The following is a 22569-nucleotide window of genomic DNA, read 5'->3' as shown; positions in this document are numbered from 1 at the left end:
CGATTGAAGACCAGAAGAGTTGTAGGATGACATGGAGAACATCATACAGGAAGAAAGCAAAAGATCATTAAAAATACAGGAAAGAAAGAAAAAGCCAAATGGATGTTAGAAAAGACTCTGAAACTTGATCTCCATATACCGATGATAAAGAAAATGTGAGGAAGGGAATGAGCTGAAAAGAAAATTTCAAAGGGCAACATGAAAAGACAAAGTACAGTATTATATTGAAATGTGCAAGGACTTGGGTTTGACCACTCTTGGAAATGCCGTCTCCAGACTTCTTGTTCTTCTTCACAATTGGACCAATAAATAATATCATGGTAAATGGAGAAAAGATTGAAAGTGTCAAAGACTTCATTTTTTTGGATCCACTATCAATACTCATGGAAGCAGCAGTCAAGAAACCAAAAGATGTACTGCAATAGGCAAATCTGCTGCATAAGACCTCTTTAAGTGTTGGACAGTAAAGATATCAGTTTGAGGACTAAGGTGTATCTGACCTAAGCCAGGTGATTTTCAATCACCTTATCTGCATGTGAAAGTTGGACTATCAATAAGGAAGCCCATCAAAGAATTGATGCATTTGAGTTATGATTTTGGAGAAGAAAATTATATGTACCATAGACAGAAGAACAAACCAATCTGTGTTAGATGAAGTACAGCTAGAATGTTTCTTAGAAGAGAGGGTAGTGAAACTTTATCTCTCATACTTTGGGCATGGTAACAGAAAGGACCAGTGTCTGGAGAAGGGCATCATGCTTGGTAAAGTACAGCATCAGTGAAAAAGAGGAAAACCCCCAATAAAATGCATCGGCACAGTGGCAGCAGCAATGGGCTCAAGCATAACAAGAATTGTAAGGATGGTGCATGACCAGGCAGTGTTTCATTGTGTTGTGCACATGGTCACTATGAATCAGAACCAATTCAAAACAACAACAGCATCTTCTGCTCCCCACTCACCATTATGCTCCTTGGGTGAAATGGTTTAAGACTGTCTAGACCTATCTAGTGATTTCTTAATATTTATATCAATATTAGAGAGCTGGTATGTGGGGTTTTATTAGGACTTGAGTAATTTCTATTTATTTCAGGAATGTGTTTGAATTTAGACTTGAATAAGATACATATGATATTTTGGAGGTTGTTGGTGGTGTTTGGTATTGTTAAGGTGATTCCAACTCAGAGTTACACCATGTGATGGAGTAGCTGCTCACTAGGATTTTCTATGGCTAAGCTTCGTCTCTCATACTTTGGACATATTGTCCGGAGGGAACAGTCGCTGGAGAAGGATGTCATGCTGGGTAAGGTGGAGGGTCAGAGAAAGAGAGGAAGACCCCTAACGAGATGGATTGGCCAGGTGGCATCATTGATGGACTCGAGTGTGATAGCAGTAGTGAGGTTGGCCCAGGATCGGACATTGTTTCGTTCTGCTGTGCATGGGGTCGCTATGAGTCGGTTCCGACTCACTGGCACCTGACAACAACAACAACAATCTTTATGGATTCAGATCTCCAGGTCTTTTTTCCTGTGGATTCATGAGTGGGCTCAAATATCCATAATGGAAAATCATACCAACTAATATTAAAGAAAAGGGTATGGTTACTACTTGTCTTCTAGAGATGGAAAACACTTGGGGTCAGGTGAGGTGGTATCAACAGGCTTTGCAGTTCTATCCTATTGATGTGGTGTTGGTGGCCAGGAATGCTCTGTTGCCCATTGCTTAGCCCTCTACTTCTCCAGTTTCCCAGAAAAAAATCAGTGGTGGTGGTATGGTGGCAGCAGAGCTAGCTGGCCATGTAGGGTTTTGGTCTTCAGCCCAAATGGTCATCCCTAGTCAATTTAACCCTGCAGTTCCTGTCAGAAAGGCAGAGGTTTCAAGCATCCAGCCCCAAAGTGAGGGATTGGACGCTATACATTTGATTCTGCTTCAAGCATTAATCTCTCTAGAAATAAATAGACTAAAATAAAGTGCCAGCCTAAGAGAATCCCTTCTTCTTTCTGCTTGATCCTGTCCTGAGAAAAGGAGAGACAGAGGTTTTGGCTCCTCACCAAATAAGAATAAAGAGAAGTAGCAGGAGATGCCAAGAGAAGATTTCATTAAGCCTACAAGTCCATTCCATCCACAAGAACCCCAAATGAGACTTTTCCAAGAATAAGCTGCCCTGTAGTGCAATGGCAAACAGAATCTCAATTCCCAGGATGGCTTCAGAGCCCCCTAAATCCCAAAGCCATTTACACTCCCTAGAAAAGTTTCTTGCCACTAAGTCCAGCCAATTCTGAGGGGTGACCTCCAAAGTGCTGGCCTAGCCAGCAGTCACAAGATCTCATCCTGACTCATCCCCAGCACACACCCTGTTGATCTCATTGATAAAAGCTGCATCCACTGCCGCCACTGAGCCTGGGCAGCCAGCCAAGCCCAGCTTCATTCACTGAAAGGCGGGACAGGCTGGGGGAATAAGTGGGGTAGGAAAGTGCAGTGGGACACAGGCCAGGGAATGAGCAGAGTGCTCACGGGCACTAGCAGAGTCCAGGGCACCAGAAAGGATTAGTCACACAAAGGGCAGGGGTGGCATAGGGCAATGGCCCAAATCCTGAGGACTATTTGCCTGGAGGAGAGTCTGTCAATAACCTAGAAAGTGACAACTGCCCTCTGTGGATTTCTTAACCTGGATGATGTCTGTGGAGCAACTGGACCAGTTACTCCTACACCTTGCTGCTTATAAAAATTCCCTGGGGTGCTTGAAAAACTATATAGATGTCCAAGTTCCATTTAGAAAATCAGACACTTAAGAGTTAGTCCCCAAAATTTATGTTTTTAACATGTTCTCCAGGTGTTCTTTAAGGGTCTTCTCAGTCTGGGCCTGCAGCAGGGTCTTGGGAAAACAAAAACAAGCTACGAGTTCATCTAGGTACCAAGGCAGCAGTTAAACTCAAGCGATCTCAGAAAGGAACATGAGTCTAGAGCTGCATATCAGAATAGCACTTTTTAGACCTAAGGTTGTTTTAGTTTAGATCCCCAAACAATCTTGTGGTGGTTGACAAGTCCTGATATAATACAGGACTGCTGGACCTCAGACGCTGCCCTGCCACTGCTATGATGTTTCTTGCTTTCATTTTATTGGTAGCATTCCTCACTATCTGAAGTTATTGTATTGCTGCTTTGTTTGTTAATTATTTGTCTCCCACCATAGAAATGTCATTTCCATAAGAGCAGGGACCTCATCTGTTGAGTCTGCTGCTATCTGTTTAGTCCCCAGTCTAAGCTGGCAGATTCAGGAGCTGGACACAAGTTTGTTGTTGGATGTGAGCTATCAGATATAGCTAGTTTTCAGGAAGACATCCCAAGCTACCTAGGTGTTCAGACCAAACATAAATCCAAACCTAGTGCCATCAACTCGATTCCAACTCACAGTGATCCAATGGGACAGAATAGATAGAACTGCTCCCTAGGGTTTCTGAGACTGTAAATCTTTATGAGAACAGACAACCTCATCTTTCTCCCACAGAGCATCTGGGGGGTTCAATCTGCTGACCTTGAAATTAGCAGTCCAATGCTTAATCCACTACACCACCAGGTGTCCAGAGAAGCTGTCTTTTCCCGTTAGGTTGCACCTTCCTTAGAAGTAGAGCAGTTCTTTTTGTTAAGCCCTGTTCAGTCAGTTCTGACTCATAGTGACCCTGCATAGGGTTGTCAAGGAGTGCCTGGAAGATTTGAACCACCAATCTTGCAGTTAGCAGTCAGTACTTTTCCTTCAGCACCACACCAGGACTCCAAGAGTAGATAGAGTAGGGAGGTTAACTGATTTCAGCCTCTCAGAGTCAGGAGGTCCTAACAGAATCTGGATGTGCCTAGTAATGGATGAGAACTAAGGAGGAAACATATTAACTGAATCTATTATGTAGATTTTTCTACTGCCATTTTCTCTTTATTTTTAAAAACGCTTGAAGAGGAAAAAAAAAAACCTTGAAGAATCACCAAGAAGTAAACACAGTCAATGTAAGACCAGGGCAGAAATGCTGTATCTTTATACACAGCTGTGGTTGGAGAGTGGCTGAAAGGACATTATCCTTTTTTGTTTGCCTCAGTTTACCATCACAAAATAGGAACTACGGCATCCATGACCTTCCTAGGGCCCCCATGCTAGCAAATAGCAATGTTTTAGCCATCAAGATACCAGGTTTCCGTTAGTAGTTTGCCCTGTGACCTTGAGAAATACTCTGTTCCCCAGGATTTTCACTTGCAAAATATTAAATATTTACAAAGGAATATCAGGAACGATTTTCCATCCTACTCACAGAGTTGGTGCTTCAGTGGATGGCATGATATCCATTGAATACGCGAGGAGATATGTAATAGCATTCTTGTTCATCAGTAACTCAGTGAAACTCGGCTATAAAGACACATGCTCAATTCAGAGGTGGATGAAAGAGTAGCATCAGCAATATAACATAACTACAGATATGTGACCAATGCTAATTTTGAGATTATGGCTAATCTCAGCAATAGTGGTATCCCCATCAAAGTCCTGCCTTGATCAAGTCCCTCCAGCTCTCCTCATCTGTATAAAATAAGATGGTTGGACTGGATGGTCTCAGAGGTCCCTTCCAGCTCTGACAGTCTAGAACTCTATGAAGAGCAATGAGAAAAAGACACGTTTGTTGATAGAAACATTTTTAAGTCTCTGGCCCAATCCAAGGAAAAGAAAAATTAGGTGAGGGAGAGAGTCAGAGAGCAAAGGAGCTTGCTTTCTTTTTACAAAAAAGTGCAGCATGACTTTTGAGATCCCCAGGAAAGCAACCAGGTAAGAGGAAATAAGCGGTCTCAGGTGAGAAAGGGATATAGTCACATGTAGATAAGTGTCCTTCAAAAAGAAGAGGTATTTGATAGAGAACAGCTCCACTTTCTCACCACCACATCTACTATCACATGTACCCATGTCTTCCCTCCTGTTCCCACACTGGACAGCTCTGCTCCCAGAGACACTGGCTCCCACTTCCCAGGGTCTGTTCAGAGACCTTCCCCAGCAACTACCCCCTCTCTTTTCATCATTATCAATTATTCCACATCAACATAAAAATATTATTGGAAAAATGAAAGCAGAATGTTGAACTCACATTCCCTTCTAGCTCCCACCTCTATTTCTCTGTGTACCTTTGGAGCAAAACATCTCATAGAAATCATTTGTATTCACTGCCATCACAACCATTCTCTTCAGTCAAACTTTTATCCACTGAAATCATCTTGTCAAAACTCACCAAAGACCTTAGTCTCCTAAGTCCAATGGATAATTCTTAAGGTCCATTTTCATTGGCTTTGTAGCAACATTGAATTCAGTTAATTGCTCTTTATTTGTTATAATACTTTCTTTCCTTGACTTCCAAACACTCCTATTTTTCTTCCAGCTCACTGGTCACTCTTGATCTCTCTTGATCTCTCCTCTTCTTGTTCTGCCAATGTTGAAGTGATCAGACCTCAGCTCGCTTCTCTATTACCTTCCTAGGTGATCCTGTCTAGTCCATAGTTTTCAGTATTATTCATATATCCATGACTCCTGATTTTCTATTTCCAAGCCCTACACCTCCCCAAGAATAACAGGCATCTTAAACTTGCCAAATTCAAAACAGAACTCCTGATGTCCACTCCAAACCTGCTCCTCCCTCAGTCTGCCCCAACTGAGTAAATGATACCATTTTACCAAGTTGATCAAAAATGTAGAGGCTATCTTTGATCCCTCTTTTCCTCATACCACACATCCAGTCCTTCAACACTTTTTTTTGTCTCCTCCTCAAGCATATAAGAGACTTCAAAAATTTGTGGAAAATGGAAATAAGAGATAATGGAATTTTTCCATGAGCTTTTTGAAACCAGCTCCCATATTACTAAGTCCCATCACTTCTCACCATAGCCACTGTTGTTGTCTGGTCCATCAGCTTTCACCAACTGTCTCCAAACTGGTCTCTCCTCCACCCCACATGACAACCAGAATGTTCCTATTAAGATGTATAACTCCAGTGTAGAGAATCCTCCAATGGTTTGCCATTGTTGTTGTTTGCCAAGAAGGTGATTCTGACTCATAATGATCCCATGTGACAGGCTTTAATCTTTAAAGAAGCGACCACTGGATGTGTTAGAACGGCCAAGCTTTCAGTTAGCAGCCAATTGCCTAATGGTTGTGCCACTAACTTAGTATAAAATCCAAAAGTTCTTTTTACAGCTGACCTCGCTTCCCTACCAGAGATCACTCTCTCTGCTTCAAACTAGCTTCCTTTCTTGTCATCACACAAGCCAAGCATGCTCCCACTGCAAGATCTTTATATGTGCTGCTGTCCTGGCTAGAAGGCTCATTTCCCTGATCTTCTCCAATCTGATATGCTACTTCATTCACATCATTAAGATCTCTGCTTTAAATATCACTGCTCAGAGAGAACTCCCTGATCACCAAATCTAACCTAGTACCACCTCCCACCAGGCGCTAACCCCTTTCCAAGCTCCATTTTCTCCATAGCATTTACTATTACCTCAAATTAAAATGATTTGTTCTATTTGTTGATTGTCTTTCTCATGAGAATGTGAACACCATGAAGATAGAAATCTTATCTGTTTTGCTGAAAAGATACAAGTGAATGAGTGACAGAGTGAATACATAAATTTGATGGATGGATGTACCAAGAGCAGAGTGGCATCCCCTCCAGTCCTGTCCTTGGATGGGAAGTCCTGGTTGTTCTGGCTGACAGCTGAGCCCACAGCCCAGATCTGTTTCTTGCTCTCACTCTAGTTTCCTTTACCTATTCCCTCACTGTTGATCAAAGTTGGATTCCTTTCCTTTCTTCCTTTTCACTTCCAATCAGGACTGTCTTAATCAAGCAAAAGAAGACTGAAAGCAGCAGGATACTGGGAAATCTCAGTCAGACAGCAGGAGCTACTTACAATTTCTCTGACCACCAAGCCTCTTTCTTGGCTCTATCCCATTTCCCCTCTGCTCTGATGTTCCTTGTTCCCACGGAATGAATACAAGTCTGGGATTACAAACTACATGCTTATAGGTCTTGAACAGAGAGTTTAAATCATTGCAAGTTTCCTGACTACTCTGACTTGCCTATTCTGGGCTGGAGACATCTCCATTGCTGAAACCCAAGGGGTGGAGCTTGACTGGCCATTCAAGTTCTATGGTGACCCTTCCAGTTCTTCTCCTCTACCAGGTATCAATACAAGCAGAGAATGCTAGAGAAGACCTCTTCTATCTTCTGGTCTTGCAGATGAGGGAACGGGACATTAACATAGATCCTTTCCACCCACTCTCTTTTATCATCTCAGAATCTTGTTTATTTGCTCCCCAGATGTGGGGCTGCAGGATAAGCACTGGACCAAAAGATCAATTTGAACTGCAAAGTCAGTGGTTCAAACTCACCAGCTATTCCTCGTAAACCCTCGATGTCACTTAACAACAACTTTTGCCATGTTTAATTATTGGGTGTCTGTTTATATATTTCTAGTCCCAATGAACCTCCTGTCAGAAGGTGAAAACACGAAGGCAGTGACAGTGTATCTTCATTGTACTCCCAGTATCTGTCACTGAGTGCTCCATAATTTTCAAATTAATGAATGAAGAGAGAGGTAGTGACCCATGTTATATTAACCACAAGAAAATAGAATGTGCTAGTTCTTAGGTACAATGAGGAAAATGAAATAAGAGGAATTAAGGATTAAAGCAAGTCAGCACATCTGGGAGGAAGGATCCCCCCAAATCATGTCATCCAACCAACAATGGACCAGAACCTGGGCTTCCTGCTTTTAGAGTCACTCTTTTAGCATCTGCATTACTATGTGCACTGTATGTGCACAGGGGACGTAATGATGTCCATGGCAAAGACCTTGTCCTCACAATACATGCACTTTGGTGGGGAGACAGATGATAAGATAAGCAAGACCACTTTCGATTTGGATAATTATTATGAAGGTCAAAAATGGATCAAAGCAGTCTTTTCTGATGACTTCAGTGCTAGGCACCATGAACAGCGAAGTCTTTGGTGACACCCTCTACGAGGCATTGCAGGAAGTCCTGCACCACAACCAGTGCAAGCGCTGGAAGTTTTTGGAAACAGTGGAGTTGCAGATCAGCTTGGAAAACTATGACCCTCAGAAGGATAAACGCTTCTGGGGCACCATCCTTGGGGACCAGCATCAGTGTGATGAAGCAAAGGCTGTGGATATCCCTCACACAGACATCAAGGCACTCAAGAAACTCAACAGGAATAAGACGCTGGTCAAAAAGCTGGCCAAATGCTCGCTTCAGCAGCACATATATTAAAATTGGAACGATACAAAGATTAGCATAGTCTCTGTGCAAGGATGGCACTCAAATTGGTTAAGCATTCCATATTTATTAGAGTCCCCACTGAATAGTTTTCCTATTATCTAGACGGGTCTGGTGAAAAGAGATGAGAATAAGATTCTTATGATTCAATAGTGAGTAATTGTTATTGACTAATTGCGACTGTCACAACTATAAAGGTAGAAGTTTTGTAACAAAAATGGGGGAGCAGTTAATCTTACAGTCCAGAAACAGAGAACCCTAGGACCATCAAAGGAGGACAGCACAAGCAGAATGCAGGACCCTATCCAGAGAAGCAGCAACACCAAAGATGGAGGCAGAAATGAGGACATGAAGACAGGGAGCAGCTGAGGACTCTAGAGTCATGGAAAGAGAAAGATTGAGTGCTGGCAGCCAGGGGGCAGGCTTGAAGAATGTGCCTTTCAGAGTTATTATATATTCCTGAATGCTTTTGTTTACATTCCTCCCCCCACAATCCCCCCCCCAACAAAAACCACAAACAAACATGGAAATAGAAGCAACTATTGTTGAATGATGATGCACGGAGGAGATTGTAATCATTGCAGTGAAAGATGGTATAAAACCAATGTTCTCCCATGTAAACTATCACTTAATTCACAATAAAAACTATAAAAAAGAAAAAAAGCTGGCCAAGATGTATGATGCGTTTTTGGCATCTGAGTCCCCAATCAAACAAATCCCAAGGATCCTTGGACCAGGCCTGAATAAGGGTGGCAAATTCCCTTCCCTGCTTACCCACAATGAAAATATGGTGGTTAATGTAAATGAGGTTAAGTCCACCATTAAGTTCCAGATGAAGAAGATGCTATGTCTGGCAATGACTGTTGGCGAGGAGAAGGTGACAGATGATGAACTCATTTACAACATTCACTTGGCTGACAACTTTTTGGTTTCACTACTAAAGAAGAATAGGCAGAATGTCTAGGCTTTGTTCAACAAGAACACCATGGGCAAACCCCATGTATACTAAGGCACAACTCAATAAACCCTATTGATTTAAAAAAAAAAAAGGTCAAAATAATAGCGTACAAGAGGGAGAGAGGTTTTAAAAAGCCTCTTGGAGGAGTCAACTTTAGAGTTGAGGTCTAAAACGTGAGATAAGGAAAGAAAGGATGTTGGAGGAGAAGACGGGGCTGATAAGAGGGTAGAAAAGGCAGTGTTTTTTTTTTTTTCTTTTAATGTTTTATTGTGAATTATGGGAGAACATTAGCTATACAGTCATCCTATCGTACATTATTTCATTGCCATGGTTACAATCCCCTCCATGCATCACCAACCAACTGAAGGGTATACCCTGAAAACCTGCCCCTTGGTCATCAGCACCCAGCCCCTCTCCCTCTCTGGGTCTACAGTCCCCAGTCACTCCATTTCTCCACGTCATCGTCTCTGCCTCCATTTCTGTTATCACTGTTTCTCTGGGTAGGGTCCCGCACTCCACTCTTCTCCTTTAATGGTCCCAGGGACCTCTACTCCTGGACTGTAAAGTCAATCTCTCCCCTCCTTTTGCTACAAAACATCACTTTTACATTTCCAACCCTCACAGTCAGTCCTGATAGCAATTATTCACTATTGTGCCACATGAGTGCTATCCCCATCTCCTTTCATCCATCCTGCCCAGACAGATTGGATACTACTCAGTAGAGATTCTACCTTCCTCCACACCCTCTGGATCTAGGCTCCCTCTTGAAAGCTTGTAAGCCAGTCACTTCTTGCCTTTGTAGTCCCCCCACCCTGCTACTTTGGGTAGCCAATGTCCAAGTTGCCCATCCCTGTCTATTCTGTGTATAAAGGGGGTGGGAATGATTCTTGTTGTAAGCATTTGTTCCCTCTTTTGAGCTACTGCATCCATAGGTGTAGGTCAAGATCATCAAATTGTATCAGATGTCTATTTTTTCCTCTTCTTTCTTCTTCTAGTTGAGTTCTGATCATCCAGCCATTGAAGCCAGGTCAGGTGGGTATTATCTGCAAGTGTGGGTGTTCTTGTGCCTACACCCTCTCTTCTTATCAGCTGGACACTTTACTCTCCACTCTAGTCTTCTGTGGCTATGTCACTGACTCTGGACCCAGGAATTCCCAGGTCTTGCCATACTGCTGGCCAACCAGGTCTCCACCTGGGTTCATGGGTGTCTATTGAATGTGGTAGGGCTTAGCTCACAGCTTCACTGCTGTTTTTCCCTTACTTCCCCTTATTGGTGACCAACTTGGTCACCAGTCAGAGTGCATGTGTGCTTGTGTATTCCCACTGAGTCTTAGTCTTGGAAGGGGGTTTGCCCTGAGGGGACCCGATCACTTCCTTGATGTCTCCTGGATGAGCAACTTGCTTGTTCTTAAAGTAGTCAGTCGGACTGCCATTATAGTTTTGTATTTTTCCTGTTGGTTTTTCTTTCAAGAAGTATCTTCTCTTCTTCTAGCCGCTCCAGGCTGGTCTGTTTGTCCTTTCAAGTGGAAATTTTCCACCTCAGAAGATTCTGGATGAGGTTCAGGATTACACCTATGGTCTTATGCAATGCAGAGGCTCCACAGGAAGCCTCCTTCACTGGGCACATTGTAGCCCCATTTTAGGTATTCCAGTCAGTTAGAGGCAGAAGATGCACTTACAAGCTTTCTATGATGATATTTCTGGCTATTCCTTTCTCTCATCATCATGTGTCTATATTATAATGGTATGTAAGGGAAACCAAGATTCAAAAGACAGCCAAGTATCTTAACATTATTTCCCCACTTTTACACATTCCAACCATGTCTCAATCCCTGTATCCCAGAGCCCTGTTGTTCCAAGGTTGTGCATACATCATTATTTACCTCTGTCCCATTTAGCCCATGCAAACCTACCTAATTGTTCTCCCATCTGCCTTGTTCTTCCATTCCCCTCCCCATTCTTGTGTATTGCCCCCCTCCCCAGCACCCAAACTATCCTGTGTCTATTCCCTACCTTGTACTTCACCTTCCCCTCCCTCCACTCACCCCATCCTCCACATCCCAGTAACCAGCAAAGAACTCCCCCCCCCCATACCTTTAGTATGGATTCTTTTTCTTAGTCTTTTACAATAGTGGCCCTAAGCAGTATTTCTCCTTTTGTGACTGACTAATTTCACTCAACATAATGTCCTCAAGGTTCATCCATGTTATGTGATAGCTTACAGCTTCCTTGTTTTTCAAGGAGGGCAGTGATTAAAGCCTTTGGACCTGGATTATCCACACGTTAGTGGAAATAGTGATGGTTCAGTGACAGAATCTTCATCTTCCACACATAAGACCTGGGTTCAATTCCTAGCCAAGGTAACTTATGCACAGCCAACACTCATATGTCAGTGTTACTATGATGCTGTATAGGTTTCAGTGGAGCTTCTAGACAAAGACAGACTAACAAGAAAGGCCCAATCATCTACTTCCATAAACCAACCAATGAAAACCCTTTGGCTCATAATGGTCTAACTCACAACTGATAATTAAGCTGGAGCAGGACTGGACAGCATTTCATTCCATTTGTGTCTAGGACTTAAGATGGCAGCTAACAACTACCACAATGCATGGTACACATATATAGAGCTGCATAAGACTGCATGTGTCAACTGGATCGACGCTGAGGCTTCCTTTGGGGATAGGATAAGAAGGAAGAATAGGCAAGAACTCAACTTAGGATAAATAGCAAACAAAGAGGGACAGATAGCTAATGAAAATGGCACAAGGTGATACAGTCCTTGGGAGGAAGTGATCATCCAGAGCATGAATGGGAACCTCTGCCTACAACTCAGAGGGAGTCTGACAATTAACCAGGAGGGTATTTGCAAGCATTCTGATCTTGTTCTTAACAATGCAGTGAAAAGAGTGGGAACGTGCCATATTGAAAAAGGCTGTGGGTTAATGCACTAGCTAGACTACAAAGTCAGTTTGAACTGCAAGGTTGGTGGTTCAAGCTCACCAGTCACTCCTTGGAAACCCTCTAGAGGGTCGCTATAGGTCAGAACCGACTCGACAGCACTTAACAACAACAACATAAGAAATTGGAGTACTGATGCAAACTCAGTTTGAACTCCAAGGTCAGCAGTTCATGCTCACCAGCCTCTCCTTGGAAACCCTATTTAGAGCCATTATGGGTCAGAACCAACTCTATGGCAAACAACAACAACATAAGAAATTGAATTAGGGAGAATAAGATGACAGCTATGGGACAAGGTCAAGGTCACTTTCAGGGCCATGGGGAAGGTCTGTGGATGGTCAGAGGGAGGACTTATAGGACTTCAGATGAGCTGGAATACACTCACACCTGGGGAGGCTGTACAAATGGAGAAGAAGAATGTTGAGCTTGATGGGTGAGCTGGAGGCTCTGTCTTGCAGGGAGGTGACTAGAGAACACATACATAGTAGGGATGAGAATGAGCAGGAAGAACTGACAATGTTTGATAGCAGAGGGCAGGCTGAGGAATTTGTATTTGATCACTGCAGTGTCTTAAACTGGATTGAAAGCAGCTTTGGAAAGAAATCCTTCTGGTGGCTACAGAGCAGGTTGGAGGAAGAGCTTCTAGAGTCTGGTGGAAAATAATGGGACACTTGTCAAGGGCTCAGACTGGGGTGAACATTAAGAAACAATGGATTTGGAAATTTTTTTTTTTAATGCTCCCTATTATAGAGTACATTCCAATTCACAGTGACCCTAGAAGACAGTAAAGCTGTCCCATTTGGTTTCCAAGAATGTAAATATTTATGGGAGCAAACTGCCCCATCTTTCTCCCATGGAGCAGCTGTTGGTTCAAACCACCAACCTTTTGTTTAACAGTTGGATATTTTAATCTATGCACCACTAGGGATCCTTGGATTTGAGATGGTGCTGGTGGTTATGTGCTGTGGAGTCGGTTCCGACTCATAGCGACCCTGTGCAGGGTTTCTGAGGCTGTAAATCTTTACAGGAGGAGAAAGTCTCATCTTTCTCCCATGGAACAGCTGGTAGTTTTGAACTGCTCACCTTGAGGTTCACAATCCAATTCATAACAACTATACTACCAGAGGGTGGCTTTGAGATGTTGTTGTTGTTGTCAGGTGCCATCGAGTTGGAACCGACTCATAGCGACTCCATGCACAGCAGAACGAAACTGCAAGTTGCGGAAAGCCTCATCTCTCTCACGTAGAGGACCTGGAGGATTTGAGCTGCTGACCACGAGGTTCACAACCAGGCTTTGAGATAGTGCCCCCAAAATAACTCTGCAGCAAATGGATGTGGATGCCTCCCCCAAGCCCTTGGTGCAATACACTACTGACTGGATCCATGCACAGTTGAATGGCAGTGTTATCCCTACATGTGGAAGGCACACCGTACAAACCTTGTCATTTCATTCTCTCAACATGTCCAGAAGGTGGACAAAGCTCCTGAGCATACCCATTTTCCAGATGAAGAAATTGAAGCTCAGATAGGTCAATGCTGATTTTTTCTGTCCATGGGACCTGAACTCTTACATCCAGTCCAATATTAGAAATTGTTCCAGACAGACACCACCTAACAGCTGACATCCTGGCCTTCCAAGCTGGAGGGGTAGGGAACAGGTGAGAAAGCCATGGAGAATGCTGTGAAAACTCTTACACACTCCTTGTCTGATCTCTCTTGCCTGACTTCCTTCCAACCACCTCCTCACCAGGCCAGAGTTAGCTTTCACAAACACAACCCAAATCACACTCGCATTCCCATTCTTTCATGCCTCTATAACTTGGCAGTGCTAGTTCCTCTGTCTGGAAGTTCCAGTCTCCTGGTGAACTTCCAATAGTGCCCCAAGACTTGGCTCTGCTATCACTTCCTCCCTGAATACTTCCCTCAGGCATCTGTCTACTATTTGTGCTCTCAAAATACCTCCATTAGCATTCACAACATTGTATTTTACAAATGGGTTGAAATTACACACACAGGGGCTGGAGGGGACCTGCAACAGCTAACACAAGGTGGCACACAATAAACCACTTGCCATGGAGTTGATTCTGACTCATGGGTACCTCAAGCGGGTCAGAGTAGGATAGTGCTCCATAGGGTTTTTAAAGGCTGTTGCCTTTTGAAAGGATATCTCTAGGTCTTTCTACCCAAGGCACCTTTAGTTGCACTTGAATCTCTAAATTTTCATTCAGCCATGAAATGCATTAACTATTTGTGCCCCCCAGGGATTCTGTGGCATGTAGTAGACACTTGGTAGATAGCTATGAAGTTGAATTCATATCTTCCTGCACCTCTATGCTGAGTTACTTGAGGATAAGGACTATGATTTTCATTCTGTACTGAGCTCAGGACAATGCTGAGGATATCAAGATAGTCCCAACCCCCAAGGAGAGCAAAGAGGTGAAGGAGGCAGTCATATCAACAGAACTTTCACTGCAGCACAATCTCATAAGTGGGATATAATCTCTGTCTTGTAGGCATGACGAAGGTGACAATATAGGGAAGCATGGGCAATGAGAAGCATAGAGCCTGAGAGGCAGGGAAGGTTATGCCTAAGCTGAATCGTCAGGTCAGATCATGAAGATGATGGAAAAGGCCAGAGGTCTGAAACAGTGTGGCTTATATCCTTATCTCCAAAGTCCAGTCCCCTTTGCCAGAGAAGAATTGCGGTGAGACCTGCTCTGTGTCTGTCTCCAGACTGGGTTTGCCATTTGTGGCCAGGATTCATTTTACTTGCCCCGTTCAATCCAGATAATAACACTGGGAAAACCATGATTCCCATTTTTCAGATGAGGGAATTGAGGCCCAGATAAGTTATGTAACTTGCCTAGGAACACATAGCTCTGATGCAGCAGATGAAAGGCTTTAATTTATGTCTGTCTGACTCTGTTCTTTGCACTCCACACCCACTGCATGAAAGTTATGGAGGGTGGCTGCTTTGACCCCAAATCCAGTAAATCAAGGAGTTTGAGACCCAGTGACACAGAGAAGAGCAGAAGTAGCTGACAGGTGTGAAAGAACATGGAGGGAGATGGAGATGGTGTGAAGGCAGGAGAGAGGGTGAGAAGTCAACTCATGACCCAATCGCCCAGACACCTTGTTTATACTATAAAGGATATTCCAGATGCAGTTCGAGAAAAATGAACAAATGCTCTTGTCTTGTTAAAGTAAAGCCTTTTCAAAACATTGTGCTCGCATCACTAGAAGCAACAAGGACTGTGTGGAGCTCCTCCAGTGGCAAACTCTTCCCTGTACATCCTCCCTCTTGCCCCTCCTTCCTAGAGAGCTGCCAGCTCCCAACCTCTGAGAGGATCTGACTCTGCATTCTCCCCTGATAATGGAGATCTACCACCTTACCTCCTGCAAACTGTCTGCCCCTCTCCTACCAACACCCCTGAGGACTCCCACCTTAGTCACAGGTCCATAGGACTCAGCTTCCACAGATAAAATGGCCATTCCACTCTGAGTCTCCCTCAGTGACATTTTGGGTCAATCCTCATGGCCTAGACTGAGGTAGGGAATGGCTTGTCTCATCTTTTCATAAGCAGCAGACATGGTGTGAAGGGGCTGTTAAGTCAAGGTGGAGGAAGATCTGAGAATGAGAGTCAGAAGTCTTGTGTGTTCAGCCTAGGAAGCAGGGGGTTGAAGTCCATCCAGTTTGTCCTTCACTTGCCAGGCCACACACGCATGGTAGGACCTGGGATGGCCACTGTTTTAGTGACCTAATGCTATCATAGCGGAAATACCACAAGGAGGCAACTTTAAAGAACAGAAATTTATTCCACACAATCCATAAAGCTACAAGTTCAAATCCAGGCTGTGCTCTAGAGAAAGGTCCTTCTTGGTCTCTTTTAGCAATCCTTTGGGTTTTTCAGTTTGTAGATGCGTGTACCATGTGTGTCTATATTCATGTGGTGTCTTCCCTCTGCATGTCTCTGTGCTTATTCTGCTCTTTGTATGCCTCAGAAATGATTATGCTGTTATAATAACCTCATTAACATAAAAGAAAAAAACCCTATTTCCAAACAAGGCCATATTTACAAGTACAGGGGTTAGGATTTCAGTACACAATTCGATCCATAATACCCGCAAAGGCACAGCCCGGGATACCCCTGTTCTCAACTTTGGTGCAGTGTAGCATCTTGGACATATCATTTCCCCTGCCAAGCTCACTGTCCTCAGCTATTTAAGAAAAGAAAAAAAGATAGGGCTAAGCTTATTTCAACTCCAAAGTCTCCTCCAGCTGCATCATATAACCCTGAGATCCCAGCCCTGCACACTTAGCCCTCTCTTCTCCAATGAGTGTCCCACCCCTCACCACAGCTAGACTAGGTGAATCAATCAATCATGAGAAGAGATCAATTCTTAATCCTCCTAGCACTAATTAGAAAGAAAGTTGCTCACTCTGGGGAAGCTGAACCTCTTCTCATACGCAGACAGAGAAGGCTATAAATGGTTCATGTGTGGGAGGGAGCCCAGGAAGGGCCCGCCTGGTCTGAGTCACCTTTCTCCCAGTAGATGCTGCCCTCCCTTCTACCCAACTCCTCCAGCTCTCAGAAACCTCTATGGTATAGAGGTGCTCACATTGACTGGGCATAGAGGAATTTATCAATGGCTTGTTCCACCAGTTCCACTGGAAACAACTTTCATTGATCAAGTCTGTTTCTAGTCTTCTGTTCCTGAGAATTCCCATGGGGTCCAAGACTCACTCGCACTGCCTTGTGGATAAACAAAAATATCTCCCAGCCCACAAACTCCACTCTTCCCTTTTTGTTTCCTTCAACAAACATCCCACTTTTACCTTGGAAAAAAGAGGAAGTAACATCCTACCCTACTTTGTTGTTGTTGTTGTTCATTGCTGTCGAGTCAGTTCTGACTCATAGCCACACTGTATAGGGTTTCTGAGGAGTGGCTGGTGAGTTTGAACCACTGCCCTTGTAGTTAGCAATCCAGTACTTGTTTTACCATTCCACACCAGGACTTCTACCTTAGTGGGGAGAACCTTTCTAGGTCTTCTATTTTATAGAACTACTCAAAGATTTTAAAGGTGTGTGCATGTGTTTCAACCACCCACAAAATGTGCACAATGGGTGAGCACCAGAAGGAAACATGGGAAAATGGGAAGAACCACTGTGCTACAAAGATGGGATCATAGTAGATTATTTTTGCTTCTTTATATTCCCTTTAATGTTGTGACAAAACTATTTTATGAGAAATAAAATATGGGGAATGGTGGGTGGAGAATCACAGTAATTCCCAAGAACACAGAATGTTATGGTTACTTGTGGGGTAGCACAGTTGGTGCTTAAATAAAGTTAGCAGCTTAAGGGAATTAAACTGTTTTCTTTCTCTAGAAAGGAGAAAATCATGAAGAAAGTCACATTGCCTTCTTTCCTCTGAGCCTTCCCCATTGGCCCAAGGCAAACCACATTGGGGCAGTGAATGCTGAACAGGACTTGTTGGTTGGTTGGTTATGTGCCATGGAGTTGGTTCCAACTCATAGCGACCCTGTTCAGGGTTTCCAAGGCTGTAAATCTTTACAGGAGCAGAAAGCTTCATCTTTCTTCTGTGCAACAGCTGGTAATTTCAAACTGTTGACCTTGTGGTTAGCAGTCTGATTCGTAACCACTATGCTACCAGAGGAGGAGAAAGACAGCTCAAGAGAGTTAGTCTTCACCACTTACTCACTACTGACAGCCACTTGTTAAGAGCCATTGAGTCAGTTCTGACTCATAGTGATCCTGTATAGGGTTTCCAAGGAGCAGCTGGTGGGTTAGAACTACTAACCTTGAGGTTGAAACCGACCTTGTAGCTCAGTACTTACCCTACAGCACTACACTAGGTCACTAGAAGCTATGGATCTGAGTTGGAAACCTAGTACATTGGCTGTGTGCCTTAGGCAAGGCACATGTACAGCTGTTCAGGTGGTGCACTGCCCAAGGAAGCCGCAGTTGGGAAAGGGGGACTTTTTACACATATAACTACTTATATATGAGTGCCCACTATTCATTTGTCAGTTTGTCCTACTGTAGTGGTTAGTGTGTTGATGCTGGAAGCTTTGTCATCTGTATTTTAAATACCAGCAGGGTCACCCATGGTGGGCAGACTTCAGTGGATCTTCCAGACTAAGATGGTCTAGGAAGATGGGGAAGCAGACCACTTATGAATGGTTAAGCCACTGAAAACCTTACGAATAGCTACAGAATATTGTCAGATATAATGCTGGAAGATGAGCCCCTCAGGCTAGAAGGCAAAATACAACAGGGGAAGAGCTGCCTCCTCAAACTAGAGTTGATTTTAATTATGTGGATGGAGCAAAGCTTTTGGAACCTCCATTTGCTGATGGGGCAAGATTCAAAATGAGAAGAAACAGCTGCAGACATTCAATAATAATTGGAACATGGGCCGTATGAAGAATGGTTCTAAAAAAACTGGGAAGTTGTCAAATAAGAAATGGAACACATAATGATAAATATTCTAGGAATTAGTGAGATGAAATGATTTGCTATTGATCATCCTGAATCAACAATAGTACGGTTTACTGTACTGAGAACTACAAATTAAAGAGAAATGGCATGGCATTGATCGTCAAAAAGAGCATTTCAAAACCCATTGTAATATTTCAAGACCCTTGAAGTACAATGCTGTCTGTGATAGGTTAAATTCATACGCCTACAAGAAATACCAGTTAATATCACTATTATTCAAATTTATGCACAAACCATTAAAGCCAGTGATGATGAAATTAAGGAATTCTACCAACTTCTTCAGTCTGAAATTGATCAAACATGCAATCAAGATGCATTGATAATTACTGATGATTGGAATGCAAAAGTTGGAAACAAAGAGGAAGAATAGATAGTTGCAAAATATGGCCTTGGTGATAGAAACAATGCTGGAGATCACATGATAGAATTTTTCAGGACCAATGACTTCTTCATTGCAAATAACTTTTTTTAACTACATAAAAGGCAACTATACATGTGGAGCTCACCAGATGGAATACACAGAAATCAAATTGACAGCATCTGTGGAAAGATATGGTATAGAAGCTTAATATCGTTAGACTAAACAAGGCCAAGGGCTGACTGTAGAACAATTGCTCACACACAAATTCAAGCTGAGGCTGAAGAAAATTAAAACAACTTCATGAGAGCCAAAATATGAGCTTGAATATATCTCACCAAAATTTAGACATCATTTTCAGAACAATTAGACATCAATGACCAAAGACCAGGGGAAGTTGTGGGATGACATTAAAAACATCATAGGGGAAGAAAATAGGTTATTAAAAAGACACTAAAGGAAGAAAAGACCAAAATGGATGTCATAAGAGACTCTGAAACTTGTTCTTGAACATAGAATGACTGGAAGAAATGATGAAGTGAAAGAGATGAGAAGAAAATCTCAAAGGGCAGCCAGAGTAAACAAAGTCAAGTATTACACTGAAATGTGTAGTAAAGACCTGGAGTTAGAAAGCCAAAAGGGAAGAATATTCTAAGCATTTCTCAAGCTGAAAGAACTGAAGTAAATATTTAAGTCTCAACTTGAAGTATTGAAGGATTCTATGGGCAAAATGCTGAATGATGCAGGAAGCATCAAAAGAAGATGCAAGGAATACAGAGAGTCACTGTACCAAAAAGGATTGGTCAGTGTCCAACCATTTCAAGAGGTGGTGTATGATCAAGAATGATGATACTGAAGGAAGATGTTCAAGCTGCACTGAAGGCACTGGCAAAAAATAAGGCACCAGGAATTGATGGAATTCCAATAGAAATGTTGTGCTAGATGTGCTCACAAATATCTCTGCCAAGAAATTTGGAAGACAGCTACCTGGCCGACTGATTGGAAGAGATCCATATTAATGTCCATTCCAAGGAAAGGTTACCCAATGGAATACAAAAATCATCTAACAATGCCATCAACATCACATACAAGTAAAAGTTTGCTGGATATAGTTAAAAAATGGTTGCAGCAGTACATCAACAGGAAGTTGCCAGAAATTGAAGCCCAATTCAGAAGATGATGGGAAGTGAAGGGTATCATTGCTGACTGCAGATGGATCTTGGCTAAAAACAGAGTAACAGAAAAATATTTTCTTGTGCTTTATTGACTATATAAAAACATGCAACTATCTGAATCATACAAACTATAGATAACATTGTGAAGCTTGGGTATTCCAGAACACTTAATTGTGCTCATCAGGAATCTGTACATAGACCAAAAGGCAGTCGTCCTAATAGAACAAGGGATACTGAATGGTTTAAAATGAGATAAGGTGTGCACCATACCTATTCAATCTGTATGCTGAGCAATACTCTGAGAAGCTGGACTATATGAAGAAGAACATAGCATCAGCATTGGAGGAAGACTTATTAGCAACCTGAGGTATGCAGATGACACAACCTTACTTGCTGGAAGGGAAGAGGACTTAAAATATTGCTGGAAATCAAAGCCTACAGCCTTCAGTACAGATTTCACCTAAGCATAAAGAAAACAAAAATACTCACAACTGGACCAATAAATAACATCATGACAAAAGGTGTTGCTATTGTTAAGTGCCGTTGAGTCACTTCCGACTCACAGCGCCCCTGTATAGGATTTTTAAGGAGCAGCTGACGAATTTGAACCACCACCCTTGCGGTTCAAAATGACCTAGCGGTCCATTGTTTATCCTACAGTGCCATGCTAGGCCACAAGTTTATTGAAATTGACCCCACCACCTTCATGCCCTATCTACTATCCAGCTGTCAGTTTGATATACTGCAATATCAAACTTGTGTAGTCTTGTATATTGCTGTGAAGCTGGAAGCTATGTTATCAGTATTTCAAATACCAACAGGGTCACCCATGATGGACATGTATTAGCAAAGTTTCCAGGAATAAAGGCCTGGTGATCTACTTCCCAAAATTAGGTCTCCCATTGTCTGACTTACTTTGGACAGGTGATCAAGAGAGATCAACTGCTCGAGGAGGGCATCATGTTTGGTGAATCAGAGAACTTTGGTGAAATGGATGGCAAATAGCTGTAACGATGGATTTGACCAGGCTGGCCATGAGGATGGTGCAGGACTAGGGAAACTGTTATTTTGTTGTACATAAAGTCACCATGACTCAGAGTCAACTCAAAAGCAGCTGCCACAACAACAATATGCTCATCCTTCATCCCTCTGACTTTTTCCCCATGTGCCATCCAAGGGTATTCCTTGAGAATAAGGAATATGTTTTCCTTACTTTTCACTCTCTAAATACTATTTAATTCCGTTATTTGTTCTCTTATAAGCTCCTCCCATGAGTGCCCCCAAAGAGGACGTCACCTTCTCTATCTTAGTGTCTTGGTGCTGCTCTAACTAAAATACCACACAAGTGGCTTTAAAGAATAGTAAGTTATTTTCTTACAATTCAGGAGGCTAGAAATCCAAGCTCAGGAAACTAGTTGTAAGTCTTTTCTTGTCTATTTCAGCTTCTAGTAGCCAGTAATCCTTGGAGTTTCTGGACTTGTTGACTTGTCTGTCTCTATAGTTTTCAAACCGTGTCTGTCTTTCCCTGTGCCAACTCACTTTTACATCACTCAGACATAATTAGGCTTAGAACACACCTACTCAAATATGACTTCACTAACATTATAAAGAAAATCCTTATTTTCCAATCGGATTACATCCATGGGTGTTGGGGAAGGGGGTGTAGTGGGTAGGACACAATCCAATCCGTAACACTGACATTCTAACCCCTGCCTGTCTCCCTGTTGCAGCCTCAAGATACACAGGGCTCTCTGCTCTGTGGCTCAGGAGGTAACCTTACCACGGAGGTGGTTCCTTCAATAAAAATAGATGGAGACAGCCTTGGGGAGGCATCCTGCCACTCTCATCAGACTCAGGGAAGGCAGAATCAAGCTGAGCCTGATTACTATTCCCAGGAGACTGCCTCCTGCTTTTTATTTATTCCTTTACTGGGAAGTTCTTTATTTACATTGCTGTAATTTACATTTCCCACAAGATCCTTCATTCCCTAGCATCTTTCCATTCTCCATTTTGCTAAACACACTGGGCAAAGTGAGATCAAGGATGATTGATTCAAGAAGGAACATAGAAAGGCTTCCCATTTCCTGAAAGAGGACAACTTTGTCCTCCCAGCTGATTACCTGCCTGGAACCTGGGAAGGTAAAAGGAACCAGGGACTGGTCCCTTCTAAAAACATGTCCAAAATACATGAAATGAAGTCTCATCATGCTGGCTTATAAGGAGCATTCAGGCTGTATTTCTTCCAAGACAGATTTGTTTATTCTCTGGCAGTCCATGT

At 42.8% G+C, this 22569-nt stretch overlaps 1 protein-coding gene and 1 pseudogene across 1 annotated transcript in view; one reads left to right on the top strand and one right to left on the bottom strand.

Annotated features, from left to right (window-relative positions):
- XKR6 (XK, Kell blood group complex subunit-related family, member 6) overlaps positions 1–22569 on the bottom strand; it is a 487454-nt gene that overhangs the window by 233233 nt on the left and 231652 nt on the right. The window lies entirely within an intron of this gene.
- LOC102828801 lies at positions 8010–9324 on the top strand (annotated as a pseudogene).

Source organism: Chrysochloris asiatica, unplaced genomic scaffold, assembly GCF_000296735.1.
Source record: "Chrysochloris asiatica unplaced genomic scaffold, ChrAsi1.0 scaffold00064, whole genome shotgun sequence".
Lineage (NCBI taxonomy): Eukaryota > Metazoa > Chordata > Mammalia > Afrosoricida > Chrysochloridae > Chrysochloris > Chrysochloris asiatica.
This window is presented reverse-complemented; position numbering and strand designations above follow the sequence as displayed.